The 23,260-nt window shown below is 36.7% G+C and overlaps 1 protein-coding gene across 2 annotated transcripts in view; it reads left to right on the top strand.

The window, feature by feature from the left end:
* efna5b (ephrin-A5b) overlaps positions 1 to 23,260 on the top strand; it is a 139,476-nt gene that overhangs the window by 883 nt on the left and 115,333 nt on the right. The window lies entirely within an intron of this gene.

Here is a 23,260-nt window from a genome sequence, read left to right on the forward strand (position 1 = left end):
CAGTTCGCGCGCATCGGCAGTGTTTCTGTCGATTATTCGCGATTTATTATAAACTATGAATCGGGCGTTTTTTCACAGAACATTATAATAATATCTAATTGTGTTTATTTATATGAATTCATATTTTGTATCATATAATCAAAAGTAAGGTAAACTCAAAAAAAAAAAAAAATCAATAACATCGATAGATTAAAAACTAATTTGAGCGGCAAAATTTCTCGCGAAAGCTTTTGGCTCGTTGCGTCGCTACTGTTGCCGATCGAGTTTAAATACTAAAGTTTACTTGTTTGGTTCAATACTGTAATTTATTCTCATTCAGGTGGTTATTTTAGCATCGGCATGATGAATTTCTTAATTTGATGAATTTCCCAGTACAATTGTTATGATAGGTTAAGTGAAAATTGTTGATCCAATTTTTTTTATTTTTTTATTAATTGGTTGCTTTTTCCTTTTGACGAACATTTGTAGGCTAAATGAATTCATGTTGCTTTTAAGCGTCAAATCACTGACAGTGAAACTCTGAAATAAAACCTAAATTTAATATATGAATTATGCTGTTCATTATCATCACATTTTTTAAATAATACATTAATTAATTAATTAAAAACCAGGTGTAAACCATGTATTTGTGGACACGAAAAGGGCCGCACGGTGAAGGGCCACCAGACGGGATCGGTAAATGACACTGCAATTCTCAGCTCAAAAAGAGTTAAAATAGCTTATAATATTAAGATGAGATGAATGCATTTAATTTACACAATGTTTTTCGACCAAACAAAAGTAATAAAGCATTTTATTTGTGCATTTTGAAGTGTTTCATAGGTCAGAATAATTAAAACATGCCGTTTTTTCTTATTTAAAACCTTGTAAATAGTTTTAAAGAGAAATAATAGATTTAAATAATTAATAAATAGTTTTAAACAGCCTACATAATCTAACTTTAGTCATTAAATTACCATTGATGTGTATTTTATTTATTTATTTATTTGATCTCAATCGTCTTGTTTCAACCTTAAAATGTTTAAAATTGATGGTATATTCACATTTTCACTTTCCACAAAAGTAATGAAGTCTTTTTTGTTTTCCATGGCAACAGTACAGCTAAAAGAACAAGTTGCATATCATATTTAAAACTAGTTGAAATGTATCAGACAGCTTTGAAACCTGCCCAGACTGAGTATTTCTTTGCTGATTAGATGTTCTGTGGTCAGAATTGCTCCCCTGCTTTGAGAGAACAGATTATTTATGTGACACTTTGTTTAAACAGAAAAATGCAAAGTCAGATTTCATTTTATATGTGACGCTGAAAAGCCACATCATTTAGACACACGGATTTCAAGCCAAGTGATTATTCTGTTGAAAAAATAAGTTTCATTGCAGATTTCCATAGAGAGAAAAAGAAATATTTAAGTTCTATATTTTTTCTTCTTCACATTTTTGGGGAGTAACCAGAAGCACAGATGGTTTCCAGTGATTCACGTTGAGTTTGGGCCTGTAAGAATCCAGTGGTTTCCTGAGTCTGTGTTTTATTGTCTTGTTTTTAAGCAGATAGAAGGGATGTTGTGTGTCAGATTTACAGTAATCTTGTTTTTTTCACTCATGCACCCTCACAAATGATAGCAAAAGAAGTGTGCGTGTGCAGGACATGATATGAACACACGGACTGTGAGGAATGATGTATTTGCATGTTTCACGTATAGTCACAAACACATTTAGCAGTGCATCTGCTCTCTCTGTATGCATCGCATGAGCTCTGACCGAATATTAGAAGGGCACATAAATTGACTCACAAAGGCACCAGTGAAGCACGTCGTCTGTTGGCTGTCCGCACTTCATTGGCTCGCACCCCCCTTATGAGTATGAATGGTTAATTGGTTAATTACTCACTGTACCTTTGGCACAGTAAATGGCCATAATGAGTTTGCTATGTAGCGTTTCCCATGCTAAGAGCTCCCGCTAGCCGGATCCTCCTCAGACTTCCTTCCCCTTTAACTGCGACTCTCTTTATTTCTCAGTGCCATGCTGAGCAGAGAAAATGAATGATACAATTATATATTTCAGGAGGTTGATTCCTCGACTGGAGACCCGGGGTGCAGGGGTCACGCGGCCTCTGAACGGAAACCCAGCATACACTCAGATGTAACACGATAGTTGGGTCGCTCGTGAAAATGTTCCATGATGAACCAGTCAGAAATGTGTTCCCACTCGACGGTCCAGTGTGTACAGGGCAACTGTGTTTCCCGTGAAAGTCCCTTAAATACCAGTTACTGGTTCTGTGTATAAGCATTTTAATAAGCAATAAAAAAAAAATATATATATTATTATTGTATAATATTTCCCGTAAAACTCTTATGTAAAAGTTTACATATTCCCGTGTGGAATATGTAAACATATAATTTTTTTATATTATATATATATATATATATATATATATATATTATACTATATTTGTATTGCTTATTAAAATCATTCTATTATATAATATTTCCTGTAAAAACTCCCAATTTGTTTTTGGTGTGTATATATATATATATTATATGTTTACGTACTCCACACGCAAATTGTAACCCGTGTTTTGGGGAGTTTTACAGAGTTTTAAATTTTATATATATATAATAATAATAATTTAATAGTAGGAAAAAATATTTAAATAAAAAATCACATATATGACATATATATGATTTTTTATTTATATATTATTTCCTATTATTTATAAAAATTGTATTTTAAAAAACAAAACAAAAAAGATTTTGCATATTTCTACTGCAGTGTAGCCCAGAATAAGTTTTGTAAAGTTTTGTAATTCCCACCACATTGAATATTTTTTTTTCTTTTTTTTACCTCTGTAAACTTTGTGCACTTCTCCGCATGTGTCCGCTTATACGCACTTGCATGTATTTTATGTGCATTTTAGGACCTCCTCACACTCTAAAAAATGCTGGGTTGTTTTAACCCAACGTTTGGGTCAAATATGGATAAACCCAGCCGTTGGATTAAATTTTGTAATTTCATTTTTAACCCAACGTTTGGGTTTGTCCATATTTGACCCAAAGTTGGGTTAAAACAACCCAGCATTTTTAGTACTTCTGTGGGAGATTTAAAAAGTAAAGGAATACACATCATGCATCTCAGCTGAGAAATGTAAAACCCGGCGCGTTCCTCATGCGTGTGTTTCTCCAGTCATATACGACGAGCTTCTTATTCTTCAGTCCTGAACAGATCCTGCTGCAAGTCACACTGACTTGACTAGTTTTGACACTCGTGTTTTCCTCTTCGAGACTTGTTAAACCTCTCCTGTTGTGTGTAAAATGTGCTGTGCCTTTCTGCTGTCCAAATCCATTCTCAGAGGGGAACCAAGACGGTGTGTGTGTATTGGAGAGTTCAGCCGGTGCATGAGAAACCTGGTCTGAAGAGTTACTATTATGATGATTTTAAAGAACAGAAAAATGCTGGGTTGTTTTAACCCAACTTTGGGTCAAATATGGACAAACCCAAACGTTGGGTTAAAAATGTAATTAAAAAATGTAACCCAATGGCTGGGTTTGTCCATATTTGACCCAAAGTTGGGTTAAAACAACCCAGCATTTTTTAGGACCACATTTAGACGAGGATGACAGTGGATTATGTTAGGCAGAAGAATAACATCACTGTTACCCTGCAACCGCTCATTAGGTGCTTAAAAAGGCAGCGGGACGTTACGCAATGTCACAATGTTTTTATTTAATAAAGACAAAAGCGAGTTGAGCCAGGGATTTGCTGTCTGTTGACTTTGGATATACAGTGGCTGTATAAAAGCTCTCAGTATCACATGCTCTTGGGCTTTGTGAACGCTGATATGCCCGGTGTCGTGGTCGGGATAGTTGCTCCGTCTGACAGTCGATTGGGCTCGGGATTAGACGTACACGAGTGAACGCTGGAGGAGAGATGCAGATGCTGGACATCTGCATGCAGGATTCATTCACTCCCAAAGAAGTACTAAAAATGCTGGGTTGTTTTAACCCAACTTTGGGTCAAATATGGACAAACCCAAACGTTGGGTTAAAACAACCCAGCATTTTTAGAATGCAGAAACACTCAGATTGATTCTTGTGCATGAACTAATAATCAACCGCATTTATTAATCTTTGTTAATGTTAATTTCAACATTTACAAACATTGTAATACTTGTTAGCATTAGTTAATGCACTGTGAACTAACATGAACAAACAATGAACAGTGGTATTTTCACAAAGATGAACAAATACAGTAACACATGTGTTGCTCATTGTTAGTTCATGTTACATTAACTAATGAACCTTATTGTAAAATCTGTCCGATGTATTTAATTCAGTGCAAACTCTTCATCTTAAACCGCATGTCTTAATGTTCTGGTGTATTTTTAATATGTGACATGTACATGTTTTGTGCTTCATGCTAACGCACGACGAGACAGATGTTTGTGATAGTCTAGAGCTCCTGCACAAGAGTGTTCGGTTCATTTATTCATAAAGGATATTCAACATGAATTAACATTGCAAGCTTGAGAGCAAATAAAGCTTCAGTGTTTCTCCTGTTATGTGTGTAAATGCGGCATGACGCTCATGTGCTGGTGTTTCGGTCATGCCTGCTTCACCCGGGCCACTCCACATTCACACCTCAGTTTCAGGAGAACACACCAGTCACAGCTGCGGGACACACTCAAACCGGTTTACAGAGACTCGCCCGGCAGGTAACTAACTTACCGTAAGATTTCATAAGTGCAAAAAAATGTTTTATTGCACAAATAGTCAGTGAGTGTGCAGAATCCCATAGGAGGCATTTTATTATTTCCATAACACTTCACAATAAGGTTCATTAGTTAACCTTATGAACATCAGCATTTATTAATCTTAGATAATATTCATTTCAACATTTACTAAAATCAAAGGTTGTATTTGTTAACATTAGTTCATGAACTAACATGAACAAACAATGAACAGCTGGATTTTTATTAACTAACATTAACAAAGATTAATACTGTAACAAATGTATTGCTCATTGTTAGTTCATGTTAGTTAATGAACCTTATTGTAAAGTGTTACCAATATTTCTAATGTGCATCGGTGTTTACTCCACCGAGAGGACAAACAAACAAACGAACGAACGAATGGAAAGCGGGCCGCTGTAAATATTGAGCGGCCGGTTCCTCTCTCTCTTAGTTCTGAAAGGCCTCGCTCGCTCTGAAAGGCCACTATTGTTTCCTCTCGCTGTCGCCTCTCCACAACCCGGCCGAAAGTATGCATGTATTTAGAGAAAAGGAGAGCAGGAGAGGATAAAGGGGGTGAATGGAGAGGGGTTCATGGTCCTGCTTGTAATACTCTCGGCGTTCACAGCGAACACAGAAGCGACGGCCTTTTCCCTCACCAGATCTTTCTCACACGCCAAACGGTGTTTCACAGACGCATGTGTCCGGCCGCTTCCACCCGGTTTCTCCAACAATAGCTGACATTTGGTCTGTGACGAGCCCTAAGCCGACAGGATTAACCCCAGGACGGAGCTTTGTCCTCGCGCTCACGTCTTCTGGGGGTGGAGGGGTGGAGTGATGGAGGGGTGGAGGGATAGAGGGGTGGAGGGGTGGAGGGATGGAGGGGTGGAGGGGTGGAGTGATGGAGGGGTGGAGTGATGGAGGGGTGGAGTGATGGAGGGGTGGAGGGATGGAGGGGTGGAGGGGTGGAGGGGTGGAGGGATGGAGGGGTGGAGGGATGGAGGGGTGGAGGGATGGAGGGATGGAGGGGTGAGATGGCCCACACTGCAGAACACGAAATCCAGGGGGAGGAGTTGGATCCAGATCCAACTCCTCCCACCTTACATTACCTAAACCTACCCATCTCCGCCCCCTGATCCCTAACCCCACCCCTAATCATACCCATCTCCACCCCTTAGATCTGGATCCAACTCCGCCCCCTGATCCCTAAACCCACCCCTAATCCCTAACCCCACCCCTAATCCTTCCCATCTCCACCCCTTAGATCTGGATCCAACTCCGCCCCCTGGATCTCGTGTACTGCAATGAGGTGCTATTGGGAGGGATGGAGGGGTGGAGGGGTGGAGGGGTGGAGGGATGGAGGGATGGAGGGATGGAGGGGTGGAGGGGTGGAGGGGTGGAGGGATGGAGGGGTGGAGAGGTGGAGGGATGGAGGGGTGGAGAGGTGGAGGGATGGAGGGGTGGAGGGGTGGAGGGATAGAGGGGTGGAGAGGTGGAGGGATGGAGGGGTGGAGGGGTGGAGGGATAGAGGGGTGGAGAGGTGGAGGGATGGAGGGGTGGAGGGGTGGAGGGATGGAGGGATGGAGGGGTGGAGGGGTGGAGGGATGGAGGGGTGGAGAGGTGGAGAGGTGGAGAGGTGGTTTCAGGGGTGTTTTGTTGCACCCGAGATACAGTATCAGCGCTTGCCGTGGGCGTGAAGACGTGCACTAAACATGAAGAACATCATTTGCCTTTAGTTTCCCGAAACACTCAGACTCAGATTCCCACGCGAGTGGATCAGACACATGGACTGAAGTGATGTTCCTGAACATCTAAAGACCTTTTGATGTGAAGGCGTCTGCTTAAATGCTTCAGGTTAATTTAGTTCTGCCCATATATGAATTCCTCACAAAAATGTACATTTTTGAAGAAAAAAATTAGTTCGTATTGTATTTAAATAAAAAATATAAATATTAAATACACTAAAAGTAAATTCTAATAATATATATATATATATATATATATATATATATATATATATATATTTATACACACACACACACAAAATACAAAAAATACAATAGAAAAATAGAAAGAAAAAAAAAAATATATACACTTATTTTCATTTATTTTTAATTTATTTTATAAATTAAAATAACTTATACATATATATATATATGTATATATATATATAATGTAAAATAAAATAAGTTAAATAAACAAAAAATATTCATTATAATATATATATAATTTTAACTTATTTTTTGTTTATTTAATATTATTTAATATTTTATTTATTTCATTAGATACACTCTATTGAATTTGTTACTCAAGATCTAAAGACCTTTTGAACTAAAGACTGCTTAAATGCTTAAAATAAAAATTATTTACATTTCAAATTTTCCCAAATTTCTTCGTGCATGACACAATTCTCCTTCCATAGTTACATTTGTGTAATTTATAGTTGTCATGAAGTCCCTGTCATAACTGTGTAGACGTGATTCTTCTGAGCGGAAAAGCCTTGGCTTTATAACGCAGCTTTGCTTTGTCTTAAGTGTGCGGTCAAGTATGTTTGACAACTGAAAAGTTAAAGTCTTCTGACCTTGTTCTGTCAGATCGTGCGGCTCTGAGATCTCGAAGCAGATCCTCCAGGATCTCCTGGAAACGTTGTGTACGGCCGGCTCTGACAGAGGTCTGTTTGTTTAGTGTCTCTGGGAGTAAAGTGACTCGAGGTCTCCTCATTCATGAGCTAATGGCGTGGAGTCACTAAAGGGCTTAAAAAGCCATCGGCTCATTGTCTACTGACACAAAACCCTTTCCTCTGTAATCCCCCTTCCTCTCCTCCATAGAAACCTTCCTGCTCACATTCGGCATTCATATTAATCAGTGTTAAAGGCCTAATGAGATAAATAAGACTTAAGAGGAACCCTGGAGTGTCTTTGGAAGTCTGCAGAAACTGTTTAGTTATAAATTTGCCCTGGACTGTTTCCTTCAGTGCCTGAGAACGTTTAATTGTCCTTTTCTAATCTTCCTTAGAGCTCTTTTTGCACTGAAATGCTCCTGACCGAGGATTTTTGAAGATGATGCCTTTACACAGACTGTGTAAAGGCTAGCGTGACTAGCTAGTTGATTTACTCAACGATGCATCGTAACCCAACTTTGGGTCAAATATGGACAAACCCAGCCATTGGGTTAAATTTTTTAATTACATTTTTAACCCAACGTTTGGGTTCGTCCATATTTGACCCAAAGTTGGGTTAAAACAACCCAGCATTTTTAGAGTGTACGATGCATCGTTGAGTAAATCAACTTGCGAGTCACTACTGTTTCCCGAATGCTGGGTTGTTTTAACCCAACTTTGGGTCAAATATGGACAAACCCAGCCATTGGTTACATTTTTAAATAGCATTTTTTAATCCAACGTTTTGGGTTTGTCCATGTTTGACCCAAAATTGAGTTATAACAACCCAGCATTTTTTTAGAGTCTACATCACTCGTAACATGTTTAATAGTTAAAAAACAAAACTGTTCATGTTCGTGATCTCATGCATTTCTAAAAAATAAAATAAAAAATCTAATCCTACACTCTAAAAATGCTGGGTTGTTTTAACTCAATTTTGGGTCAAATATGGACAAACCCAAACATTGGATTAAAAATGCAATTTAAAAATGTAACCCAACGGCTGGGTTTGCCCATATTTGACCCTAAATTGGGTTAAAACAACCCAGCATTTTTTTTTAGAGTACATCACTCGTATCATGTTTAATAGTTAACAAACAAAACTGTTCGTGTTCGTGATCTCATGCATTTCTAAAAAAAAAAATCAAAAAATGCTGGGTTGTTTTAAATCAATTTTGGGTCAAATATGGACAAACCCAAACGTTGGATTAAAAATGCAATTTAAAAATGTAACTCAACGGCTGGGTTTGCCCATATTCGACCCAAAATTGGGTTAAAACAACCCAGCATTTTTTAGAGTGTAAAAAAAAACTTTCAAATTGTATTCATTAGAATTGCCTGGAAAATACACTTTGAAAAAAATGTATGCATTATTAAAAGTGTCAGTAAAATGTAGAATGTTACAAAAAAATATATGTTTTGTCCATATTTGACCCAAAGTTGGGTTAAAACAACCCAACATTTTTAGAGTGTAATGCTAGATGTTTTGCTATAAATTACGAACATGGCATTTGAGGAATATTTCTCATTTTTCTCAGTTATTTTGCTTTATTTCCAGATTCATTTCATAGACTCGTTCTTAGAGCAAATTCACACTCGATTTAAATCTCTTGACAAATTAAAAGACGTAAATGATTTGTATTTATTCTAAATAAAAGATACAGATTGAACTGAATGTCGGCTTGCTTATTTTGCTCAAGATCAGGATTTATTGAGTCCACATGTCATGCAAACATGAAACTCTTCTTCTAACCACAGGTCGAGAGCGTCGTCCAAACACACAACTCTGCGATGCTGTTTGCGAATGTTTGTTAGAACGATGGTTTCGGGAAACACAGCCTCGCTGAACTGCTGATAACAACAGAACTTGCGAACACAGTTGGCTAACGAACGAAGCTTTTGGGAAACACACCGCAGGATATTTAGCATCTGTTTCTAAAGCCGTGTTTGTTTGGCTGCTGATCTCTCTGCTTCCCCAAACCTTGATCTGCCCCCCCCCTCCTCGGTGTTCAATGGTCCGGTCCGCACTGAAGAGGCCATCTGGGTCTCTCTCTCTCTCTCTCTCTCTCTCTCTCTCTGGACTAATCGTGGATTACTGGCCCTCTGCATGTGCTGTAATGGGCTCAGGGCTTTAGGGGGCTGTCGGGGTGTCTCTGCGCCCCAGTGTTCGATTCCGGCCCAATGTTGTGGCTACTACGGTTAGTTAATGCCGGATCACAGACATCCAGATTAGGACCCCATCATTAAGAAACAGTTTAAAAACACATCTTTTTAAGATAGTGTTTGTGTTTGGAGACGCTGGGCACTGGATGTATATTGTATCTGTTGTTGCAGTTTGGTTTTCTCATTTAATTTTCTTTTACGGATGTACTTTTGTACTGTACTTGTTGTAGTGCTTTGAAAAAGAACAGTGCATTATAAATAAAATGTATTATTATTAGTATTCATTGACTGTGAAGAGGTCTAAACTAAAAGTTCACAGGTCATGGTTATTGATGTATAAATATGAAATACTCGGCTACATAAATATCTGGAGTCCGGGGATATTTGCATTACACTCAAAGCATTTTAAGATTACATTACATTAATTTGATTACATTTTGTGAGATTAAAAGCGTGTGTATCTGTATTAACCGTCTGTAATCTTCTAATTAATTTACTGATGTTGGAAACAATAAACGTGCAGATATAATGAATTATTATGAAACAAAATATTCAAGCAGAAATTATTTAGCCATAGAAGAATGCGCTACTAAAATTAAAATGGGTAAGATGCAAATCTTTGAATGTTATTTAATAATAATAATACATTTTTTTTTTTTTTTATAAAAAAGTGTGTCTTGCTCATTGACATTAAATACTTTTGGGAATGTGACAGTTAAGTTTAAACTAGAATTATTTTGCTAAATGAGTTATTATAATTTTATGTTTATATATATATATATATATTTATATATATATAAACATAAAATTAAAATAACTCATTTAGCAAAATAATTCTAATTTAAACTTATTGGCTATTGATTTTACAGTATACATATGTTACAGTATACACAGTATAAAGATGAAATTATATAATAATATAATAGTGTATATATATATATATACTCTTATATAATTTCATGTTTATACTGTGTATACTGTAACATATGTATACTGTAAAATCAATAGCCAATAAGTTTAAACTAGAATTATTTTGCTAAATGAGTTATTATAATTTTATGTTTATATATATATATATATAAACATAAAATTATAATAACTCATTTAGCAAAATAATTCTAGTTTAAACTTAACTGTCACATTCCCAAAAGTATTTAAAGTCAATGAGCAATTTATATAAACATGAAATTATATAATAATATAATAGTGTATATATATATATATATACATACTATTATATTATTATAAAATTTCATGTTTATATATATATACTGTTAAAATATATCTATAAACATAAAATTATATAAAATAGTTATTTCTTGCATTTAAATATTGTGCACTCAATGAAAATGTTTAATTAACAAATACTTTAAAAAAAATATTTAAATATTAATTTGATGTAGTTTTATTGTTATTCGTAATTATTTTTGAGTGCATTTGACCAAATATGTACATCAAATCAGTACTCTCATGTTTTCCTCATGCATAATGTTTTAATAGTTGTGTTTTGACAAGCTTTCATTCCTTTTTTCCCTATTTGTGTGTGTGTAAAGATCTTCCGTCTCGTCCTGAAGGACCGTGATGTGTTTTGGGGGGCGACGATCAGCCAATGGAAACGCAGCGTTTCCTGGCGTTTGATTGGTGCAGACAGAAGCTGAGTGTGATGGCGGCGAGTGTATAAAATATTAAGAGCTGTTTGTGATCTCACAGGCAAACCTTCGCACGCGATCCTGAAGAAACGAGGTCAAGGCGACCGTGTTGAAACGGCAAAGGTGGCCGTGAAATCTGAGGTGTATTTAACAGCCTTTTAAACTGGTCCTACTCAGTGTTTTTAAATATCGAAACATTCTTAAATCAAGATGCATTTACTGGAGAAGCAAAGTTACTTAAGATGTTCAGTCTAATGAAAAATCTATCAAAATGAAGTTTTAGTTTGTTTTCCCTTTGAATTAAGTTTATTTTTCTGACCGCTCTTGTAAGCACAAACTCAATATTTCAGTAAACAAGACATTTATCTTTTATATGTGAAGACATTTTGCTTCTTCTCCAGTAAATGTCTCTTGATTTAAGAATGTTTAGATATTTGTGCTGGAAAATGAGACCGAAACACTGAGGAAGAACATTTTTAATTTTTTAATTTTCTGTTTAAAAGGAAATTTCTCATTATATGCAAGCTGATTGTTAATCTTGCACACTGAATATTCAGATAAAAATTTTTTTTTTTGGTCTGTAGACTCCCCATAAATGTTTTCCCCTTTCCTATCAACTCACCACAGGAATCCTCTCTCCGTCAAAGCGTCGTGTGAATAGAAGCATCAGAGTTTCTCAATAACTCGACGTTCCCTCCAGCTAAAAACGGTGGGCCCGTTCCTCACACTAGTCCCGTCGCCGTATCGTTGGTAAGAGCTACATGGCACGAAGGTGCCTGAATTATTCAGGCTCATAATCGGCCTTTATGTCATATCGCCCGGGCTGGGGCCTGTGTTATTCTAGTGCATAATTGATGCTGCTCAGAAGTGGAAAAGTTAGAATAGCAGAAGTAATGTGAAGGGAAAGTGCAGGCGATTGCGTGCAGGGGTCAGACTCAATCTCGGGACGGGACGGGGGGGTCCGACTGAATCAGGCGTAACCAGCGCTGACATTGAGCTGAGCTGGAATATCCACTCTCTGAAGACTTACAGCCTGTCCATGACTGGAGAGAACCAAAAAAAAAAAAATGGCTGGCTGGCATCAATTGTGGCTTTGCTTTTTGTTTCAAAGCATTCTTTAGATGGTCTGGTGCAATAGTAATTGGAAAAAGAATTTTTTTTTTTTTTTTTTGGTCAGAGAACAGATCTCAGTGGTAATCAGGATCAGATCTACATGCTAAATGAATTATATCGACGGTCCAGCGTTGAGGTGTTTATAGAGCTGCGCATTATGCGTCGTTGGCAGTAACTTGTCATGCTTTTTATTTTATTTTCCTGCTTTTACACTAGCGAGTTTGGGATATGTTAGTGTCTTCTGCTCACCCAGGCTGCATTTATTTTATTTGACTAAAAAAATTACTCCAGTCTTCAGTGTCACATGATCCTTCAGAAATCATTCTAATATGATGATTTGATGCTCGAGAAACATTTACACTCTAAAAAATGCTGGGTTGTGTCAACCCAAATTTGGGTCAAATATGGACAAACCCAAATGTTGGGTTAAAAATGTAATTTAAAATTTTAACCCAACTTCAACTTTCACTTTCAACTGTAAATTGTTTAATTACATTTTAACCCAACATTTGGGTTGTCCATATTTGACCCAAATTTGGGTTGAAACAACCCAACATTTTTTAGAGTGTATGATTATTATTAGTTGAAAATGTTGATTTTTTTTTCTCAGGATTCTTTGATATTCTTTGAATATAGTCTTTTGTAACATGTCTTTACTGTGACTTTTGATCAATTTATTGTCCTTTAAAATCATACTCATCCCAAAATTTTGAATGGTGGTGCATCACGGTTTTCACAATAAATTGATAATATAATCATAAATGTTTCTTGAGCATCAGATCCTCATATTAGAGTGATTTCTGAAGGATCATGTGACACTGAAGACTGGAGTAATGATGCTGAAAATCACAGGAATAAATTACACTTTACTAGATATTCATGTAGAAAACTGATATTTTAAATTCTAAAAATATTTCACTATTTTTACTTTATAAATGCAGCATTGGTGAGCAGAAGAGAATGAATTATTCCAAACTTCTCCTTGACCAGCAGTGTAATTCCCTTCCCAATAGTAAGCCGGTCGTAAATGCAGTGTTGTGACGAGTTACGTTTTCGCAGACCCACTGCACATCATTCCAGTGATCGCGCTTAAAGTGAAAGCTTAAACCTCGTCATTAGTTAGCGGCCTCTAATTAAGTCTCGTTCTTTTCTCCTCTAGTGCTTCTTTTGTGCGGCGCAGATTTACCTGGCAGAAACACGGCCCGTCTCAAATTAAAAGTGCACACATGGCCTTAGGTTGAGTTTGTTTTACACCTTGCCAACCCTCAGTCGTCCAACTCCCAGCCACAGAAACCATGTCTTTTGTGTTTCTAAACAAAGAGTGCTGGGATTTAGTTACTAGCCTGTGAGCTTAAGAAGCAACCGAACACAACGGCCACAAAGAAGCTTGTGGGAAATTCTTAATCTTCAGGTGAACACGACACCTGAGAAACAAATGCATGAGGGCATGTTTATGGTGACTCACACACTGCGAAAACACACATTGCAATTCATGCATTTTAATATCAAACTGCCGTATTATTTAATTTGTGTATCCAAACTTGTTTCTGTTTACACTAGATCAAATCATGCCAAATCGAGACACTTCTGCCAGTAAAAGGTGAACCATCATCCAAAATCAACTAGCAATGATAAAACATTCGTTCTGGACAGAAACATAAATATTTCCATAAAGAGATGAGGTAATACACTCGTAAAAATGTGTCTCTTGCTGCGTGAGCAATTAGTGGTCTAAAGAAAAGCACTCCATCCAAGCAGACTTTACAATGCTTTTATGGCATGTATGAGCAGCTACAATGCAGCCATAAAGCATCTGATAGACGCATTAGTCTCTGCGTGTCCAGGAAACATATAAAGAGAATTTATGAGCGCTTTCTCAGTGAGAGCACCTTCAGAAGACACAGGACACAACCTGACAAATCACCGACAGAGAGTTATTTATGTCCACCATCACCAAAACAACATTAAAGACGACTTATTATTTTCTTGTACAAAGTCTTGATGTTGTTTTCAGGCTCTAGAACAGGTTTGCATGCATTATTCTCCATTGTTGCGGCTCCTCTCTTCCCAGTCTGTCAGTAACGCTCTGTTTACTTCCTGTCTCTATGAAGCCCCTCCTTCTGAAAGCACACTGTGCTCTGATTGGTCGGCTGGAGCAGTGTGTTGTGATTGGTCGAGCGCTTCGAGTGTGCTTGTGAAGTGCCCCGCCCCTATAACCACCAGTTTAACACACTACTAACTAACTCAACCAGGCCCCGCCCCTTTATTCTGCGCATTAATTATTATAATGAGGAATATTGTGGCGTGTTCGTTCCTGAAAGAAACTCAAGACTACAGTGGAGGCGTTTCAGGAGTTCAGAAACACTGATATAGAGACCAAAGAAAGTTGAACAGGTAATAAAGCATAATACGTCCTCTTTAAATTGTGAGTTTGTAAGATGCAATGTTGATTCCAAATCAAGTTTATGGTTGTTTCTCTTTCACTCTGTCTGGATAATGTTGTGTAAATCAGCTTATCGTGTTCGTGTTGCGGTAAATCTCCATCACCGCATCACAGGCGTGATCTTGAAGACGTGTGCTCTGAAACGCTCTGGATTTAGGAAATCAGTCCCTCAGGTGAAGGTAAATGAGGGTCCTGTACATGTGGACCCCGTATGGTTGTGTTTGCACAGATTCATGCAGCCTCGGGCGCTTATGGATTATTTCTTCTGCTCTCGCTGTGGTGTTAATTGAGTTCTCCTCTTGTTTAGGATTCACAGACACACGACGCTGTGGAAACGATCGTACCCTGCTGATAAAACCCACTGATAATTATATTCTTGACTTTTTGCTACTTGCGTCATTCATTCGCCTCATTATAGCTTGAGCCATCATGTAATTAAAGAGATGTAACTGTCAATTATGAAAGCAATAATTGCATTCTTTAGGAGTGAGATCTCACATTGCTTGGCCGTTTCTCCTAATGAACTCTTTAAATTATAAGTATCGGCAATTAAATTAACTTTTATCTGCTCAATGATCTGCACGTCACATTAAAATGAATCAAAAGGTGCCTGTGATTATTTAATATATAGTACATAGTATCATATTTCATGTTGTACTTTGTAGCTTTGGAGTTTTTTGAAGCAATTCACTAGAATTACTTTAGTTATTTTAGTTGATGATTATTATATTGTATATTATTCTAAAATGTTCTCTCACCTATTCTTTTTTTTTTACCACAATTTAATCCAAAATAACTTAACATAATAATAACAACAACAAAAAAATACATAAATAAAATAATTATATATTACAGTTTGTAAAATAAACAAACTCTGGCTTTATTTTAAAACTGCTTTATTTTATTTCAGGTTATATTTCAGGGATACCAACACAGATACTGTAAAATAAAGCTGAAAAGATGTCCAGCAGATATATATATATATATATATATATATATACATACTGAATATATATATATATAAGATTATCTATATATATATATATATATATATATATATATGTATATATATAGATAGATAATAACATAATTATTTCTATTCTCAGAATTTAAAAACTACTTCTTTGGGAGAAATGTGTATATATATATATATATATATATATATATACTGAATATATATATATATATATATATATATATAAATGTTCCATATATACATTTTTCTCCCAAATAAGTAGTTTTTAAATTCTGAGATTAGAAAAAATTATGTTATTATCTATGGCTTTTATACATTATATTTCACATCCATGATTTATTATATTTCATCTTGATAACAATGATTGTATCATTTTATACTCTCATTTAAATGTCTTTGTGGTTTCTCTTGGTTTTCTGTCTTTGTGGCTTCTCTAGATACTACTACTTTTATTGAGAATTATATAAATTTGAAATTTAAGTTATTAATTTATGTATCAGATTCTTCATAGTAGGTGTTTTTTTTAGTCTAAATAATGTTTTTGCTTAGTTATTGAGTGGTTTAGAAGAGTAAACGGCTCTACAGTGCCTTAAAAACCATCTCTTTTCTTGAAGGTTTGCCTGATTTCTTCATGGCAGTGGAGAGTTGTGTTCAGGGTTTGATGCGTGGTGTGTGTCTCAGACTTCACGGTTTGCCGGTGTCTGGTTTGGTGGAGGTAGAGGACCGATAAGTGGCCGGTGTCTGGAGATCCGAGAGCGGGGGGGTGCCGGCGTGTGTGTTGAGTGAATCACGTGACTTTGGCTTTTGAGTTTTTCCCTGATGGCTTTTGGCACGCGATGCTGGAGCGCCGCTTCTGCCACCAACCAGCGCCAGCAAAACGATCTTCCAACGACCCGAAAGCACAAACGAGCCAATAAGGAAAGGCGGGCTGCTTCACTATGCGTTGCTATGCATGAAGAGGAAATGCTTTGTTAAATCTGACTTCTGTTGCCTTGATCTAGTGCTTACTAGAACGAACATGATCTAGGTCACAGGAGCTAGTGAGAGACGGCGTGCTTCAAAGAACACTTTCTCTTTAATGAGATTATTATTTTGGGGGTTTTTCTTCATGTGGCTCTTTTTATTCACTGAGAAAAGCACAAGTACCATTGAACCCCTGCTCACATTCATACTGTATTGCTGTAAATGCGTTTTGCAGACTGGAGATGGTTCACTGTACAAGGCAATCATTTTTAGCAATCATAACTGCAGTTCATTATATCATGTAGAATCAGACATGTATTTATATTTCAGTATTTTAAAGAGCAGATTCAGTGTCACAGAAAAGTGTCGGATGAAAAAGGCCTGTTCACTCAATGAATAATGATAACTATAACATTAACTATCGTTCTGTTTATTATAAGCGCGCCACAGTTTTGTCGTCTGTCGCTTTAAATGCCCAATCTCTCTAAAGCAGGATGAATTCTGATTGGTTGTGAAAGTTATTATCATTCAAGTGATTCCAACAAGATTGTTGAACTCTGCTATACTTTTATATTTAGAAGGATATTGTTATTGCAATAGTTATCGTCCTTGGTGTGAACGAGCCTCGACACATGCAAAATCTATTTACACTACATAGTGTCTATTTTCACTAACTCTGTCCACCAATGCTCAGATATCAGATATTATTAGTACTAATAGCATATTACTTCTGTTTGCACCTTGTGCACTTGCAGTGTAAACAAGATGCTGTTTGTGTCTATTTATACTTTAGTACTGGATTTCTGCCACTATTTACACTCTCATTTAGTACAGAATTTATTCTATAATTTTTTTAAGTCCCCCTGTAGTCAATCATTTTATCCTTTAAAACTCATCTTTGATCACCAAAATTACATATTTAAAAGTTTTTTCCTTGAAAACAAATTCTTGATGTCTTTAAATATCTTGAATGTAACTCGACACCTCATTTAGTATGCGCGGTTCTATGAATATGCAAATGAGCCCCGCCTCCACTCACTCCCTCAGCTCAGAGATCCACTGGTTGACGATCACACGTTGATCTGATTGGTTACAAGGTCGTTTGTGACGTCAGAAACACCAGCGATTTCAAACCGTGTTTTTGAGACTGTCTTTGGTTCACTGCAGTTTTAAGGAGGAAATACTCAGCAATGCTGTCGACTTATGAACTTACACATGTGTGTCTTAAAGCGTATTAAAAACACCACATAGACACATAAACAACATTAAACGCTGGACTTTCAACACAGGTGGACTTTAAGTGTTATTTTGTTTATCTAGTTATTAATTATATTAAGCAATTATATGTCAGTCATTGTTATAATTATTTTTATTTTTAAATAGTGTGTGCATAATTAAAAAATAATATAACTAAAAATCCATTTTATTTGGCTTTATTTCAAGCTTTTTTATTGGGATACCGACCCAGATTCTGTCCAATAAAGCTGGTTTAAGGTCCAGCACATTTGCACTTTACACATTCGGCCGCTGCCAAATTTCCATGAGTGTGTTTGTGCTGTTACATGATTTGCATAATTCCTGGGTGTTAAAACTCAGACTGTGTGTGCAAATAAACAGCCCTGTCAGCGGACGCTCTTCATTCTCACTGAACCCCCGAGAGCTTGCCGATGTGGGAATGTTTTGGTGTGTTTGCGTGTCCCGTGAAACGCTCTTTGCACCTGCGCTGAGAAATGAGTCTGCAGAACTCAAGCACAGCACATTGATTTTATGCGCCTCTCTCTTTCCCTTTTTTAATATCCCGGTGCCATTACCCGACTCACAAAATGGCCAGTCAATATCACATCTGCATTGTGATTAAAGCCCAGAGAAAGGGCTTTTCTCTCTGAGAGTCTCTGTATGTAATGTACTGAGGTTGAAAAGGCAACACAGTCCGATTGCGAAGCAAATAGTATTTCAGTTTTTCTATACTTCAAATGTAATGTTTACTTAAATGTGGTGCTTGCCGTTTCTTTGTGAAAATTATTAGTATGCATATAGTTTCTACACTTTAGATCAGTTCATTTTTAGCATGCATTTTGACAGTAAAAGAAACATACATATACATGAACACATAAATTCATTTAGGCACATTAACAGCTTTTATACAGGTGAAACTCGAAAAATGTGAATATGGTGCAAAAGTTCAGTAATTCAACTTAAAAGGTGAAACTAATATATTATATAGACTCATTACATGCAAAGTGAGATATTTCAAGCCTTTATTTGTTATAATTTTGATGATTATGGCTTACAGATATGAAAACCCCAAATTCAAAATTAGAATATTGTGAAAAGGTTTTCATATCTGTGAGCCATAATCATCAAAATTATAACAAATAAAGGCTTGAAATATCTCACTTTGCATGTAATGAGTCTATATAATATATTAGTTTCACCTTTTAAGTTGAATTACTGAAATAAATGAACTTTTGCCCGATATTCTAATTTTTCGAGTTTCACCTGTAATGTATGAATGAATGACAAGTTTGAAATGTGGTTGTAGGGATGAAAAGAGTTTTTGCACAGGAGTTTTTCTCTTTAGTGTCTTGCAGTGAAAGAGGAAGCACAATAGATGTGGAATGTGCTCACTTTGAGTCTCTGCTGTTCTCACACACACACACACACACACATTTCTTTTGTTAACAGCAGCTGTAAAGTCAACCCGCCTGAACCGCGCGGATCCAAACCAAACAGTTGCCGATGAGTCCTGCTGACTCGCCAGACGACACTGAGCTCAGTCTCCGCGTGTGTGTGCTAGATATCACCGTTACCATAAGTGAACGTGAAACGTGTGTAGGACTTGATTTTATCATGAAGAGTTGATTGGAGGATGAATAGTGGGCGTTTTAGAGCTGAATGTGAGTTCATATTACATTAACGTTAAGTAGAATTAAAAGAATGAAACAACGTCCTAAATGATGTCCGCTGAAAATGATCATGGACTTCAGCATGTACACTACCATTTAAAAGCTTGGTTAATGTTTTTAAAAGAATTCTCACAAATGCTGATTACAAATAATAAAATATTATTACAATGTAAATCATCTGTTTTCTATGTGAATATATAATAAAGTGTAATTTATTCCTGTGATTTTCAGCATCATTACTCCAGTCTTCAGTGTCACATGATCCTTCAGAAATCACTCTAATATGAGGATTTTAATGTTCAAGAAACATTTCTCATTATTATCAATGTTGAAAACAGTTCATATTTTTATGGAAACCGCAGTACATTATCTTTGATGAATAGAAAGTTCAAAAGAACAGCATTTATCTGAAAAATAATATTTTCTTACATTATAAATGTGTTTACTAGGGATGCACTGATATAACATTTTGGCCAAAACCGACAACCGATAATTCTTTATATTTAAAAGCCGATAACCGATATATTGGCCGATAAATCTGAATCCAAATTTTTATATAATTTCTGAGAGCCTGATTACAAAAACAAAAGTCTCATCATTTAAAGCCAGGACCCAAACACACAATTACAATGTTTTAATTATAATTGTATGTAGCCGATATGACAGAACATGTTCACTTTATTTTCCTTTTTTTAAAGTAATTTCAATCATATTTCAAGCAATTCAAAACCATCATGTTGAACAGTGCGCATCTGAAGAGTCTCAGCTGAAGGAAATAATACATTATTTATCAGCTTTAATATATCGGCCAAATTTACTTATCGGGCCGATAACCATCAAAAATGAACATATATCCACCGATACTGATATAGTTGCCGATATATATCGTGCATCCCTCAACTTGATGAGTCCTTGATGAATAAAAAATATTAAAGTAGTGTATGTTTGCATGATGCTATCAGACATACATTTACAGTTGAAACACTCTAAAAACTGCTGGGTTGTTTCAACCCAACTTTGGGGCAAATATGGACAAACCCAGCCGCTGGATTACATTTTTAAATTAGAATTTTAACCCAATGTTTGGGTTTGTCCATACTTGACCCAAAATTGGGTTAAAACAACCTAGCATTTTTTTAGAGTGCAAACAATTTGATGCTCTTTGTTTGCGCATGCATACTTAAGCAATGGTGTGTGTTCACATATGTGAATTAGCAGTGTGTGTGTGACAGTGTCTGTCCTGGTTGTGTGATTGGACACGCCTCGCGTGTGTTTTATGGGGGTTTGGTCGGTCTGGTGTCTGTTTTACTTCCTCTCGCTGTGGTGCCACCCTGATTAGACACCATCTGCTGGGTGGCATGGCATTGTGCCCGTGATACTGTATTTCTTGTAGTGTTTTAAAAGCTTGTCATCACGGAAACTCCCCCTTTTTTACCCCGCTGTGAGTAATTATCTCTGAGAGAGGAGCATATTAGTGTTCACGGGGGGCGAGAGTCTGTCCATCACGGCTCGCAAATCTTCTTTCAAGGTCACTGTTTGTCCAGGGATCATCCCTACAGCACACACACACACACACACACACACACACACACACACACACACACACACACACACACACACACACACACACACACACACACACACACACACACTTTCTTTGCTTCTCTTTCATGTCTTGAGTGTAAAAGCACAGAGATGCTTCATTACATGTCACTAACAACAAAATTACATCTAAAAGCTTTATTTTTAATGCCTTTGATGATTTATGCAAATGTACTGTAATTTATTTGATGGTTCTCAGCAATACTTAATTCATCTTTCTGGAGTAAAATAATGATGCTTACCTGTACTAGATAGATATAGATGGATGGATGGATGGATGGAGGACAGAATGTGCTGTAAGCTGTTTAATGTAGTAAGTGTGTGTGTGTGTGTGTGTGTGTGTGTGTGTGAATGGACCTGTTTCTGAAGTGTTGCTGTCAGTCAGTGATGAAGCCTCTAATGCTGGAAGTGTTTCTGCACATCACTGGAGTAAAAGGGTCAGAGGTCACAGAGAGCCTAACGAGCCTCGTCGTGTGTAATTACCTGACGTGTGCTGGCGTAACCGTGACCCGAGTCCCGTCTCAGGACAAACAGGAGGAATCCAGCTTTTAACCTGATGAAGCTCCTGTGTTTTATACACACATGCACTGATTAATGGACGGCCTGTAGGTGTGCATCACAGAAGGGTCAAAGGTCATGCGGGGTGTAGGTTAATGGATCAGGGCTTTTATAACCAGAATTATCCCGAACCATTTTTCAACCGTCGCAATACTCTGAGTCACACTGCAAATCTGCCATTTTATGTGGGTGGAATATTAAAATGACCTTTTGTTTTATGTTTAGTTGCACCACACATAATCAAATCATCTAACTCAGTTCCTCGTAAGTATCGATGTGTCATAGGTTATGGATCATGTTTGTACCATTTGGAACATGGCTCATTAATACCTTGATTTTCATCCAGAAAAGGTCACAAGTATGTTTTCCCCCAGACGTTTCATTGAGTTATTTTGGCCTCTCAAAGTGAATCACATGCACCCGCTGACCTGAAGCGTACGGTGAACTGTTAGCCGCCGTTAGTGTAGTCGCTTCCGCACTAAATAGGAGCTTTATTTGTCTTCAATAGTTCATTGTTCTGTGTGATGTGACATTTTGATTTTCAGTGATGAGCAGAATAATCTTATGAAAGAATCAGAGATGCTTGAAGCCTCGATACTCATGATTTATTATTGTCTCGTCATGGTCGTCTTATGATGCTGCTTTTATTTCTAGCACGAGATTCTAAAAAAGATAATAAGTGCAGTAAATTAAAGCACAGTTCAATTGAATATGTGCCTGAAAATGAGTTTTAATGCATTAATTTTTCATGACCCAGAGCGTAATTTCATTTCACAGATGTTGCCCTCTCATACTGTCGCTCTGAGGACACATTTGTGTTCTGAGTGGTGCTTTATTTTAGTAACTTTGTTTTTGGCCTAAAATCCCTTTGGAGAGATGAAAACAGACTCCTGCAGATGTGGAGCGCAGCTCGGATCATCCGATGAGAAACGCTCATATTATTGAGTCTTTTAATTAGGATCTTGCACTCAATCCATGTTTGGGTCAAATATGGACGATTATAACATTTAAAATTTAAGTTTTTAACCCAACGTGAATCGGACTATCATGTGCGTGTTTATTTACATCTCATGTCTTATGAACTGGTCAGTGGATGAGACAGAAATACAGAAATACATTTAATTCACACTTACAGGTGAAACTGGAAAAATTCGAATATGGTGCAAAAAATTCAACTTAAAAGGTGAAACTAATATATTATATAGACTCATTAGATATTTCAAGCCTTTATTTGTTATAATTTTGATGATTATGGCTTACAGATATGAAAACCCCAAATTCAAAATTAGAATATTGTGGAAAGGTTTTCATATCTGTAAGCCATAATCATCACAATTATACCAAATAAAGACTTGAAATATCTCACTTTGCATGCAATGAGTCTATATAATATATTAGTTTCACCTTTTAAGTTGAATTAGTGAAATAAATGAACTTTTGCACCATATTCGAATTTGTCGAGTTTCACGTGTAAACTAATATGTGAATCGGTTTACATAAACAGA

This window comes from Rhinichthys klamathensis, unplaced genomic scaffold (genome assembly GCF_029890125.1).
Source record: "Rhinichthys klamathensis goyatoka isolate OS25496 unplaced genomic scaffold, OSU_Roscu_1.1 h1tg000514l_1, whole genome shotgun sequence".
In the NCBI taxonomy this organism is placed as follows: Eukaryota; Metazoa; Chordata; class Actinopteri; order Cypriniformes; family Leuciscidae; genus Rhinichthys; species Rhinichthys klamathensis.